At 44.8% G+C, this 12,756-nt stretch overlaps 1 long non-coding RNA gene across 1 annotated transcript in view; it reads right to left on the reverse strand.

Annotated features, from left to right (window-relative positions):
- Positions 1-990: 990 nt before the first annotated feature.
- The window catches only part of LOC137571493 (uncharacterized), a 116,024-nt gene continuing 104,258 nt past the window's right edge, over positions 991-12,756 (reverse strand). Inside the window, exons 2-3 of the long non-coding RNA XR_011031360.1 lie at positions 11,906-12,090; positions 991-1,395 (exon numbers count right to left, since the gene is read on the reverse strand). This is a non-coding gene — a long non-coding RNA (uncharacterized lncRNA). The remainder of the gene's footprint in view (positions 1,396-11,905; positions 12,091-12,756) is intronic.

Consider the following 12,756-nt stretch of genomic DNA (forward strand, 5'->3'; position numbering starts at 1 on the left):
GGACATCGCGGAGGGCCATTTTGGATAGTAGCACACAGTTGTTCTGAAGTCAGTGTTCTTGCATCTGGCAGCCTTTCTATGCTGTACAGCTGTTTTTTGCCTGTGACATACCCCAGGTTTAGTTATGGTTTGATTACAGCTGTGTTTTAAGTTAAATGTATATGTTTAGTTTATTTTAATAAATGGTTGCTTCTGCCATCTCAAGCCATACAGTCTATGTGTTTTTATTTATGAGGATGGATATGTGAGTATATGATATGTGAGTATATGATATGTGGGTCTCCTGTGGGGCAACAAGCCTGATCATGTACATTGGCCTGATCTATGGCTGATATTAAACAGAACCTAATTGCCTATACTCACGGGCTACAATTGTCGCCGCAACACACGGCACGCGCGTGTTGTGGCGACAGGTCGCCCGTGAGTATAAGGCGTTGCACGGGCGCGCACCCCGAACCGTCGCTCGTGTCGCCAGGCGATTGACAGTGGTCAATCGCCCGGCGACAGTTACCGCCGCAACTGTCGCTAGTCCGCGTGAGTATGTGGACTAGCGACAGCAACCAGCAGGGAATACCCTGAGCTTCCGGCGGGGGGAGGAACTTCAGCGACAGCTTCCTGCGCGTCAGTTGCCAGGTCCCTCCGCCGTGTATATGCGGAGGGACCTGGCGACGAGCTGTCCCCGGCCTGTCGCGCACACGCTTCCGTGTGCTAGCGACAGGCCAGAATGTTGCCCGTGAGTATGGGGCATAAGGTAAAAATGACAGCCTTATGCCCCCTCCTTTGCAGTTCAGTTGCCGCATTGCTTCTGAAGGCTGCCAAAGCTTTCCAGAAACCTCTGTATGTTATCGAGGTCTGCCCCCAACTTGGCAGCAACCAGTTAGGCAGTGGCTGCTGAGCTTGGGGCAGGCCACCACATTAGAGAAAAGATAACTGGGTCTCCACCTGGATTTTGTGCAAATAGCTTGTGTTTTATTCACATCATTGCACAGAAACACAACGTTTCAGCCTCACGGCCTTTATCAAGTGTTAACAACCAACTGACAAACCACCAATATATAGAAAAACTAAAACATACCCCAATTGGGGCGCGTACCAGCTTAATTGTTTCAAGGAGAGATTTGCATATACAAAAGTTGGCAGCATAAAGGTATAGTAACACTAGGACAATAAAATATATAAATATTATAATAGGTACTCAAATTCACAAAAAGCATTTTAAGCTATATTCATCATTCAGTCCGTTAGGAAACAGTGTACTTAGCCTGTCAATCCATCTGCTTTCTCTTCTAAATAAAGTTGTCTGTCCACCACTGCCCTCATTGATGAAAGGACTTTCTCGAGGACACACCAGCGAAGATCTCCAGTGATGTGTCCACATTCAAAAAAAGTGTTTACCTATGGAAGATTCAATTTTTTTCTCAGGGTCATTAAAATACTTTTTATACAACCTTATATTGCTCCTATGTTCATTAATCCTGACACGGACCGCTCTTGAAGTTTGTCCAACATAGCCCATGCCGCATGGGCATTTTAAAAAATACACCACATTCGTCGTTTTACAAGAAAAATTCCCATTAATAGCGATTTTCGTGCCTTTCTGGGGGTGTCGAACATGATCCCCCTTAATGATACTTGAGCAGTTCTGACAATTCATACAGGGGAAAGTTCCTACTCATTTCGGTAAAAATGTATCCTTTTGTGGCCTAGTCCTTTTTGTATCTGCTTTCACCAATGTATCACGGATGCTTTTGCCCTTCCTGTACACAAAAGAGGGGGAAGAAGGAAATATCTTTGACAATTGTGGATCCTCCTTTATTATAGGCCAATTGTCCAGAATACTACGTCTGACCAATTGTGCACGATTATATGTGGAAATAAACTGGATGTCCCTGGCCCACTGTTTTTTTGGTGTAGGTCTACATCTAAGATCTTGACATTGCATTGCACCCACATATTGGGCTGGCCGCAGAAACACATACGAGGGTGGCCACAGCCTCTGCGATTGAGGAAAAATTGCTAAGGTTCATTCTCCCAGGGGGGAGGGGGCAGAGCGATCACCTGCCTAGAGGGATGATCTAACACCAACATCTCAACCCTCCATTATTAAGACAGAGCCTGCCATTTTACCTTAAGCACTAACATCTCCCACTCACTGGGTACCAAGCCCACAGTCAGACTTATCTATCGTGCAAATTATAGTGGCTCCTAGTGGCGTCACTAGGGGGGTGCGTTAGGTGCGGACCACACCAGGTGCCACAATCAGAGGGGGTGACACCACTCTCCAGGCTAAGGGACAGTGGAGTAGGGCTATGTAAATATAAACCAGGCTATTACCCAACTCCTCTTTAACCTATAGCAAATGGGTCAAGTATAGCCCCTTCCCAACCCCATTCTCAACAAACAACAAGTAAAGCTGCTACAAACAAATATTGGTTTTGTTTAGCCTGGTTAGGTTGGAGGTTCATGAGTTAAGAGAGGGTGACACGAGTTTTTGCACCAGGTGACCCCCCCCCCCCCACACACACACGTACCTCCTTTCACCTATGTACCCTTACCGGTTTTTGAAGTTAGGAATAGTGGTTGATATACCAGACAGACTGTGTATAAGCAGATTCACTTTGAAACATGAATTGAATGGCTGGTTTATACAAGAATTCATTTTTTTTAGGCCACGCTGAAAAACTGCATGACAGTTTTCATTTTATCCAGAATTATGTATTAGTAAAAGATTCTGCTACATGTTTTCAAATGATGTAAAATATTTAATTACACAGCGTTGTCTTTACGTTGGACATGAAAAGAAAACGGAAACACTGTATGACGTTCTACTAGAGCAAAGCACATTAATTAGGCCTCAACAGCACTAGATTAGCTACTGCAGAAATGATAGTCATTAAAAATCCCTTTTCATGAATATATGATCTATGTCTGTTGTGCAAGAGCTCCTCCCTGTGGTCGCTACAGGGATAACAGCTATGCTAGTCAGGGAAACTGCTCTACAAAAAGAGTACAAGTGCAGCTTTCAGCATCTTAAAAAAAAAAAAAAAAATGTTTAGCAACTGAACAAAGCAAGAAGACAAAAATGTAGCAAAGTCCAGAGAGCTATAGACTGTTTAACAAATGAAGTCAGAATTTAAAATGTACAGCAAATTAAGCCCATAAATTACTATAATGAATGTAACCACCATCAACAGCAGTCCTTAGGCTGTATTCACAGTGGGACGTTGCATTTAATGCGACGTTAAAAGTCACAAAGTGTCTGCGTTAAAGAGGTAAAGCACTGCAAGCAGTGAGTTACCACAACGCAACATTTTTTAATGCGACTAAAGTCACACTGTGCACGGCCCATAAGATTAGCATTGCAGTGCGGTAAGCTGCGTTATATGACTTTCAAACGTGCGATCATAACGTCCCACTGTGATGCGACCTAAAGCTTTGTATTTTATGTTTATTTTTTTTGGCAGACTCTTTGGCTCTTCTCCCAGGGCCTGGCCAGAAATGGCTCCCCGGCAGCTCCCGGCGACACTGGGCCCGAGTGTCAGGTTCCTTCTTCCTGAAATGTCACGTCTCACCACGCCGACCGCCGTGATGACGCGAGGCGGCCGGCATGGTGACAACAGACGTGACGTTTCAGGAAGAAGGAGCCCGACACTCGGGCCCAGTGTCGCCGGAAGCCGCCGTGAAGCCATTTGTGGCCAGGCCCTGGGAGAAGAGCCAGATGGACGCCGAGGGACCTCCCGAGCTACGGTGGGCTGCAGAAAGCCCCAGGTGAGTACCAATTTCGTTTTTATTTAGAGCTTGGAGTATCTTTAAAACTTCTAAGCTTTGGCAATGATGAAATGCCTTTTATGTTAAATACTTTCAAACAGATTGTTATATGCAAAATGGAGTCTGATTCGAGGAGTCAGTTAACTACTTGAGGCCCGCAGTGTTCAACCCCCCTAAAGACCAGGCTATTTTTCATGAAATAGGCCACTGCAGCTTTAAGGCCTCGCTGCAGGGCTGTGCATGTCTGCACACAAGTGATTCCCCCCCCCCCTTTTCTCCCCACCAACAGAGCTTTCTGTTGGTGGGGTCTGATCGCTCCCCCAATGTTTATTTTTTGGCCAATATATAATTTATTTTTAATAAAATGTGTAATTTTTTTCCCCTCTCCCTCCCTCGTCAGCCTATCACAGCGTATAGCTTGTGTGTGCGCCCCAGGTGGACCGCCGTGTCACACGGCTGTCCCCAGTACAGCGCTGCCATAGATCGCAGCGCTGTACTAAGTTTCGCCGTCCTCCAGCAAAACAGGCCCGCAGGACCTTATGGTGATCGGCGTTAGGCGGTCAGCTAGTGGTTAATGGAATCATAAATTGAAGAGTTGGATGATTTCTGTATACTGACTCCACAGCCCAGTTTCCCACGCCTAATCTTGAAAACGTCCCCAACACCTAAACTTAACCGCCCCATGCTCAAACCCGCCACAAAAAAGGCTAAATTACACTTATGTCTATAACTATTGGGACATCGACAATTCTAACATTTGTAGCTCCAAACACAACCACGATGGATTTGAAATGAAACGAACATGATGTGTTTTAACTGCACGGTCAGCTTTAATTTGATGATATTTACATCCAAATGAGGTGAATGGTGTAGGCAGAGCCGGATTTACCATAAGGCACTGCTGTGGTGCGTGTAAATGTACTGAAAAGTCCCCCCTTTGGCTTATATGTGAGTCACTGTGTAAGACTGTTTACCCCCCAGGTGCCCCCTCCATATACTGCTGGGAGATTACAGATTACTGCAGCTGCCTGCGTGAAGGTGTCTGTGTCCCTGCCATTGTCCATGCCTGCAGGAATGCCCCCAACCACTTGTACAGGAGCGCAACATGTAGTCGTGACATCAGCACCAGGGTTTCCTATCCAGTCTGTTTCTCCATGTCTCATCTTTATGAGGAAGACTGGGGGTCCCCTCTGTGTATGCGCAGGCTTACAGGCTTCTTCCCCCTCCCCCCTCCTATGCTGCAATAGCAGCATAGGGGGCGATATTGTGGCTGGGAACGCACTCCCGTTCCCATGCCTGTCGGGTCCTGACGGCGAAACCGGAAGTGGTTGCGGACGGGAGGATCAGAGAGACTCGGCGAGGGCACCGATCAGCTGCAGGGGGCTGAGGGAATCCCGAGGTGAGTAAAAAAAATTTTATGACTTAAGTGCCTCTTTAAAGCATGTTTTGCTTATTACAGTAGCAGTTGTCAATAAAGCTTTGTTTTTATATGTAAATGTATTTTTTTTCCAATTAGCGGTAACAAACTCATGTGCTTCTATGCGCTTAGAAAGCACACCCATTCACTTGCATTGATATGTGCTTTACAGCTCAACGCACAGAAATGCATGCAACCCTACGTTTTTGTAACGCAGCTCAGCGCAGAGCATAGATGTGAACCAGCTACATTGCATGGGAAAATCAATACCTTGCTGAACGCACAGGGCAGTGCGCTGTGGGAAGCGCACAGAATCGGCCCTGATGTGAACAAGGCCTAAGGGATGCTCAACACCATAATAACCTTTAAAGAAGAACATCTTTGTAATGCTAGGTACACATGATGCAATTTTCTGACAGATTTACTGCCAGATCGATTATTTACAACATGTCCGATCTGATTTCCATTCACTTTTATGACAAATCATTCAATAAATCGATCAGAAATCAGATGAGATGTTGAAAAAAAAAAATATCGATCTGACAGTAAATCTGTCAGAAAATTACATTGTGTGTACCTAGCATTACAGCTGATACAAATCCTGCAATAAATCTGCAGTGTATCCACTTCCTGCTTTCATGGAAGCAGACATATTGTTAAAGTCATTGGGAGTGGTTGATAAAAAAAAAAAAGCCAGATACGGTACTTACCTAAGGTGAAGGAAGGCTCTGGGTCCTATTGAGCCTTCCCCTCTCCCCTCCCGTTGCAGCTCAGCATCCCCCGTTTGAATCCCCCACTGCGGGGGACTTCGGATGTCTTAGGGGAGCTGAGTCCTCCCGAAGACAGGCAGCTCCACAGAGTGCGTTAGAGAGGATGCTCCCGCATGCGCAGTATGGAGTGGCCCATCTTCGGGGCACTTGGGCTCCCAAAGACTTCTAACGGCTCCATTCAGTGGCAGTGAGAGCAGTATTTGACTGAAATTTGAATTTAGATCCTGTGCTGGAATGGGCACACTGGGAGAGGGGAGGAGAGGCTCATTAGGACCCAGAGCCTTCACTCTCCTTAAGTATCTGCAGGCCTGGATTTACATCAGAGGAGCCTATAGGTACAGATGTCCTGGCATCCTAGACTTCACCCTCCAGGAACCTACCAACCCCCTCCGAACTGCACTGCAAGTGTGCTGGCTGGCCCAGCTGTCACTTCTCCCTTACTTCCCTTACTTGTCATAGGTGGCTACAGGTGTTCCTTAGTATTAGGTAGCCAGAAGTACCCTCAATATTAAGTACCTAGAGGTGCCCCAGGTATTAGGTAGCTAGAGGAACCTCAGTATTAAGTAGCTACCCTGACTGAAGGGAGACCTTGTCAGTGGAATGCAGAGAGCAGGGTGGGTAACCTCATTTACACTCTCATCAGAACTCTGCATAGGGAAGGAGGGAGAGACACTCAGGGAGGAAAGTGAGCAACCTTTCCATTATCAGGCGCCTATAGGCACGTGCCTACAGTGCCTTATGGTAAATCCAGCCCTGAGTATCTGGCTTTTTCTAATCAACGACTCCCATTGACTAACATCCTGTGTTTACCAATTAGCTCTCTGCCGTGGCAGCCAGCTGACACGGCTGAAGGATCAAATTACAACTTGTGCTCAGTCACAGATGAGGGGGAATTAAACAATAATGCAACTGTGGAAGAGTTCAGATGCACTTTAAAAAGGGCCTAAGAATTAATCTGAAGTATTTTAGACATCCATCACTCTTGTGTCAGTGTGGCCTCACCTACTTTAAAAAAAAAAATGGTGGTTGAATCGGTGACTTGTTCATAGTGTACATGAAGCACAAACGGTATTGAAGAAAATGGATGCTGCAATCGTGTAACCTTACTACACCTACCCACCATGCATTGCACAGCGCTAGGTATGGTTGGAATTCCGCATTCCAAGAAGTTTCATCCCCAGTTTCAGAGAATTCCACCGAAAACAGAATTTCTTGCTATTTTTGTCAAAATGAATTAATTTAACCACTTCCTGCAAAATTCACATTTTAAAAAACGTTCCATTTTTGCACTTAGGGTATAAATAGGATATTTTATAAACGTCCATTTTTCTGCGTTGCAAATCCACCTATGTGCTCGAGTGTTGCGGGGGGATGTCACGTGCACCCCCCCCCCCATTTAAACATGCCTATGGACGTGCAATAAGTGGTTTAACATATTTGTTTTGAGGAATCTGCTATATTTTGTGGATGTACACGATTATGCGTAATCTGCGTTTCCAATTGGCAACCGCCAGGGGCGTTGGTAGGATCCTAAGAGATCCGGGGCACTTTTGGGCACTCCGGACGAAGAAGAAAAGGTTTGACCATACACCAGAATGTGGGTGTGGTCATGGGAGGAGTCAACATTACATGAATTTAGCAACGGTCTATGTAGGCCAGCTCAGCAAAAATGTTGGTTGAAGCCCCCATCTCTCAATTAAAAAATGCACCAAAACGCATAAATAGGCTGTGTCACTTAAATATAACTAGGCAGAGTTACCTGGCTTCTGTGCTGGCTGGTCTGGCTTTCTGCTGGGTGGGCTGGCCTACTGTCAGTACCCCCATATCATTCCCTGACCATCTAGTGCAGGGGTCTCAAACTCGCGGGCCATTTGCGGCCCTCGATACAATATTTTGTGGCCCTCGCCGGCAAAAGCTTCCTTATAGTTCGCTTCAGTGCTCCCAAGTAATCCGCCGCATCCCCGCCACTAAACGAGGGCTGCAGAGCCCCCACATCGCCCGGGGGGCAATCCGCCAGCATTTCCTGGAAGGGGCAGAGCTTTCAGCTTCAGCTCTGCCCCTCCTGACGTCAATCTCCGCACGGATCGCCGCCTCTCCCCGCCCCTCTCTGTGAAGGAAAAGTGAGAGGGGCGGGCAGAGGCGGCGATGCGCCGCGATTGTGAAATTCCTTATGCGGCCCAGCCTCATCCTGACTGCCTCCTGCGGCCCCCAGGTAAATTGAGTTTGAGACCCCTGATCTAGTGTATCCCCTCCCATTCTCCCAGAGACCTCCCATTGAGGCACCACAACTCCCAGCATGCCCCCATAGAACAGCCACAGCTCTGTGCATGCCCCCATAAAGGCATCACAGCACCCAGCATGGCATCACAGCACCCACTATGCCCACATAGAGGCACCATAGCACCCAGCATACCCCCCATTGCTGTATGCTGTTGTGCCATGCTTGGTGGTATGGTACCCCTATGGCCTATGGGGCACTCTGGGTCCTGTTGTGCCATGCTGGGTGCTATGTAGTGCCATGCTGGGTGCTGTGCTGCTTCTGTGGGGCATGCTGGGTATTGTGTGGTGCCATGCTTGGTGCTGTGGTGCCTCTACTCTGCCTGGGGGACATCTGAGTCACCCCAGAATAGATCCGGGGCACATGCCACTGATCTTTGGGGCTAGCAATGCCTCTGGCAACCACAGTACACTTCCAATTCCACAATTCATTATATCATTTTTTTTCCCGCTTCAGGTTTGCTTTAACTTCCCTGCGGTATTGATGGTTATACATGCCACAACAAAAAACATGCTGCCAACGGTGCATAATCAGTAGCACTCTCCTGCACTGTATACCAGACCCTTGCTTTACACATTTCTGCAAGTTACAGGGGAAAAATAAAGGTTATGAAAATTAATTGGATCACTTTTTGCACAGAAATCCTGGGGAAGCTGAACGCCATGGAGGTTAAGGGCAACACAGCCACTGTACACACAAGAGGCTACAGTCATGTGTTGTGTTAGCACTGTGAGAGCAGCCCCATTTCACTTACGTATGGGGAAAAGATGCACACATCTAAACGGTCAAGAAATCCAATGCATCTCTGATGTCACCTACATCTTTATATGGAGATCCTTTCCAAGGAGTGCTTTTGTAGCAAATAAATGAAATAGTGAGTAGCCCCATGAAGAGATGGACTAGTCCAAAACCTGTCAGATTTCTACTAACTACTGTAAATGAAAGCAACATAATTTATAGCTAATTTTACTCTGGAAAAGACACTTATTTGTATGTGTTTACATGTATTTAGAATTTTACAATTTTTGCGATAGTGGTCCTTTAAGCCGTGAACAGGCATTTTATAGTCCAGGCACCAGTCTTGTGGGCATTGTGGGTCAGTGGAGATAAATCTGCTGGCTTGGATATGCCCAGCTGATGGCTGCTGAATTGCCAAGCAAGCTACAAGCTAATCGGCAACATGGGTCACTCACAATGGTTTTCCTATAAAAACTAAATGCCATTAAAAGCATAGTTATTGGTGTGCATATCTACATGCTAAGCCATATAATCTCATTACAGTCTGTGCCTACGGTGTGCCTAGGATGAACACAAACATGTGACAATATTGCATTCCTACTGTGTGTGGCCCAGGGGTTCATTTAGCTTCTAGTTTAGCCTGTCTCATCTGTGTGCCACATCCACAGGTAGAGAGATGCAGCTAGTTGAGATTTTAATGAAGATTTGATACATGATGTGCATTGTTGTAGATCTGTTTTCCTAGGATTCCCGAGCAGTAAGATATCTGACCGTCCACCTGATGTGGATGTAAATACCCTCACATTAAAGCTGATAGTCTGCAGTTAGTTAAAGAACATAGTGTTCATTTCATTTCAAATCCATTGTGGTTGTGCATAGAGCAGAAAAATGTTACAATTGTGTCGACGTCCCAATATTTATGGACCTGACTGTATCAGCGCCACCATAGGTGATCATACAATTATTGGTATTAGTGTGACATTTCAGTGACGGAGGTGGCCAATAAATAGCAAGTGCCAGGGCCGCCCGCTCCATTAATGGGGGGAAAAGGGGGGGGGGGGGGGGAATCACCCGTGTGATGTGTTGTGCGGCCCTGCAGCTTGTCCTTAAAGCTGCAGCGGCCATTTTAGTAAAAATGTGCCTGGTCTTTAGGGGGGTTTACCACTGGGGTCCTCAAGTGGTTAAATACCATTTAGCCAATTCACCGATGCTATGAATGGAATAAGTATTGAATCCTGCCTCTGAAAAGAATAATTTTACTTTGTGTTTTTTGCATACTCTAGGTCACTGTCGCAGAACAAGGCAGTGGGCATCAGACATCAAAACTCCAGCCATACTTCTTGTCCGACATGTAGGTTTTGTTTCCACTTAAAGCAGACCCAAACCAAACATTTTTTTAATTCAAAATATTTAGTTGCACCACTCTGACACATACAAATATAAACACTCCAAGCCTTTGAGCATTTCATTGCATGCTTTTCACCCTTATCTTTTCATAACTAGGGTTATACAGGTGGCTGCCATTACTTAATTATTAATTCTGAGCTTAGGAGATTTTAAATCATGGGTGTGTTTGTCATCAGCTACCCTCCCTCACAGGGGGCATAGTCTATGTGAAATCTCACACAAGCTGAGATCACCTCCCCTGTGACATCATCAGTAGCAACCTGTGTTTTGTTTTTGATCTCCACCAGTCTGCCGGATTCTGTTCTGGCAATATTAAAGGAAGGGAGGGGTTCCTCCAATAAATCTAAAATATTTTATATTTGTCATCATGCAGCTGAAAAAGGCTGCTATTATAATTTAGAAAATAGATTTTATTTCTGAAATTTAGTATTTTTAATTTGGGTCCACTTTAACACAGATATCTATCATAGCTCCCAACTGTTCCACTTTTGGAGGGACAGTCCCTCTTTGGGAACTCTGTCTCTTTATTTTTCATTTGTCCCTCTTTTAGGACTGATGTATAGACCTATGTAAATATATATTTTTCTACTGAACTTTATTCCCATATGTTAAATGGATATATTTCTTATTTTCAAACGTTAATATGAGGGAAAATGAAGCAAGCTAGAAAGGACCAGTGTGGTTTGAGTCAAAACACATCCTTCTTATGAAATATCTTTATGGTATGCATAACTCGGGTTGGCATACATTAAGAGCGCAAGGAAAAAGGTGCGAGGTGAAGCCAAAATTGAAAAATTATCTATAACAATCAAAACAAAAAGGTTTACAGATATAAGGAGGATAGTAAAACACTGGTAAATATTACTACAACTAAACCTAACCCTAATCTCACACAGAACCCTCCTTTCTACCGGTGCCTAACCCCAAGACCCCTCTGATGGTGCCTAACCCTCCCCCTCCTGACTCCTAATCCCAAGCCCCCCCTCCCCCCCCCATGGTGCCTAACCCTAAAACCCCCCTTACTGACGCCTAAGACGCCCCCCCCTTTTCTTGACGTCTAATCCTACAAACCCTTTCCTCCACCGCAAATTATGTAAATTAAAAAACATTTACCAGTACATAATATTCAAAATGGATTTCAAAACAATTTTAAAACCTATAGTTCTCAAAACAAATTTTTTTTCGGTTAGATGGGCGCAGTACCTGCTATTTATCGGGCTCTAAAATGTCTCCATTGTGCCCAATAGCCGATATTTTGCTTTAGCACCTATGGGGCACCCAAATAGTCATTTTGCCTCAGGCTCCCAAATTTCCTGCTTCCCTAGGGTTGTGTCGGGAGCATGATTATTGATGTGGCAGGTACATGGGTTAAGTGTCCCTCTTTACTATCTCAAAATGCAGTGAGGTTACATACACATCCACATGAAGGAGCTAGAGATACACATGCCCTACATGGGTGGCATGATTTCTCTTACTCACGTTTGGGTCAACTACTAGAGGCCTGGAGGCATGAGGCCAGTATCTTACCTGTTCCAACACTGCACTCTTCAGAATGCAGAGCTCTGGTATTGTTCCTGGGATCAATTGATACTACTCCTCCAGCTTAGGAGTCACAGTCCCAAGTGCACCTTCCACTACGGTGGTCAGTTTGGCCTTTACTTTCCAGATTTCCATCTCCTCTTTCAGCCCGTTCCAGCTTTTGGCACTTCTTCCTGAAGCAAAACAGAAAATTGCCTTCTTGAAAAAGAAAGTATTTGATTGTTCAGGTTGAGCATTTGAGGTGCCCCACAATGCATCACTGCTGAATATGCAAATTGTACCTTTTGCATTTATTCTACACACAAATGCACATGCGCACTTGTAGCATATATCAAATAAAGGCACCGGGAGAAAAGGGCACGGGGTATAATTGTAAGATAACGGCATGATTCACAAAGCTTTTTCAGCTGTTTTCACCTTATCTATGTTACATTTTTAAGCTCCCAAAGAGCAAAAATATAATATAAATAAGGTACGAAAAGAAATATTGAAATTAAGTTAATCAGGAACGACTTCATTTGAGTCATTTTGTTTGCAAATGTGCTGAAAGGTTATTTTTATAAATTAGGTGATAAATAAGTCATTTATGAGAAGTTTTGTGCATAGAGCCCATTGTCTATAACAATTCATTTTTACCTAAGGTAGAATAATATGTTAGAATAACTGTATAACAAAAAAAAGGGCAAAATAGTGTATAACAAAATGAAAATAAATTTACAGTCGTAATGAGCATTGGAAAACATTGGTAAATATGCCTGGAACCCACTAGCAGCGCTTTTCTAAGCACTTTGTTATTTAAAAAACTCTTGATAATGGAATGCTGTGGGTGTGATCCCACT

The sequence above is a fragment of the Hyperolius riggenbachi genome, chromosome 4 (genome assembly GCF_040937935.1).
Source record: "Hyperolius riggenbachi isolate aHypRig1 chromosome 4, aHypRig1.pri, whole genome shotgun sequence".
In the NCBI taxonomy this organism is placed as follows: domain Eukaryota; kingdom Metazoa; phylum Chordata; class Amphibia; order Anura; family Hyperoliidae; genus Hyperolius; species Hyperolius riggenbachi.